We start from the raw sequence: 410 nt of genomic DNA, 5'->3' as shown, positions 1-410 counted from the left end.
AATTGGCAGAAGATCCAAGATTTAACTGAAGTTCAGCACGATCAGTATAATTGGGAGAAGATCTCGGATTTAACTGAAGTTTTGCCTGGTGTTGTAGTTGGGGAGCTTCATACGTCATTAGATGTGCAAACACATCATCAAGCGTGAGGGCTTCACTCTTGGTAGTCATTGAGGTGACGAAGGGATCATAGTCAGGGCCAAGACCAGCGAGAAGATACGCGATCACATCATCATCCTGCAAGGCAAGCCGGCGGCAGCCAGCTCGGTGGCCCGCCCTTTGATCTTGCGAAAATAATTTGCAGCAGATTGATCTCGTTTCTTGGACGTGGCGAGCTCAACACGAATCTGAGTAGTGTGAGCACGAGTTGTCGATGAAAACATCCGTTGCAGGGTATCCCACGCCTCCTTGG

At 49.0% G+C, this 410-nt stretch overlaps 1 non-coding gene across 1 annotated transcript; it reads right to left on the bottom strand.

Annotated features, from left to right (window-relative positions):
• Positions 1–104: 104 nt before the first annotated feature.
• On the bottom strand, positions 105–244 carry LOC111787316. Its single transcript, XR_002813948.1, has one exon. It is a non-coding gene; the product is annotated as a small nucleolar RNA Z247 (small nucleolar RNA).
• Positions 245–410: the final 166 nt, after the last annotated feature.

Source organism: Cucurbita pepo, unplaced genomic scaffold, assembly GCF_002806865.2.
Source record: "Cucurbita pepo subsp. pepo cultivar mu-cu-16 unplaced genomic scaffold, ASM280686v2 Cp4.1_scaffold010078, whole genome shotgun sequence".
Lineage (NCBI taxonomy): Eukaryota > Viridiplantae > Streptophyta > Magnoliopsida > Cucurbitales > Cucurbitaceae > Cucurbita > Cucurbita pepo.
Note: the sequence above shows the minus strand (reverse complement) of the source record. Positions and strands in the feature narration are given on the sequence as shown.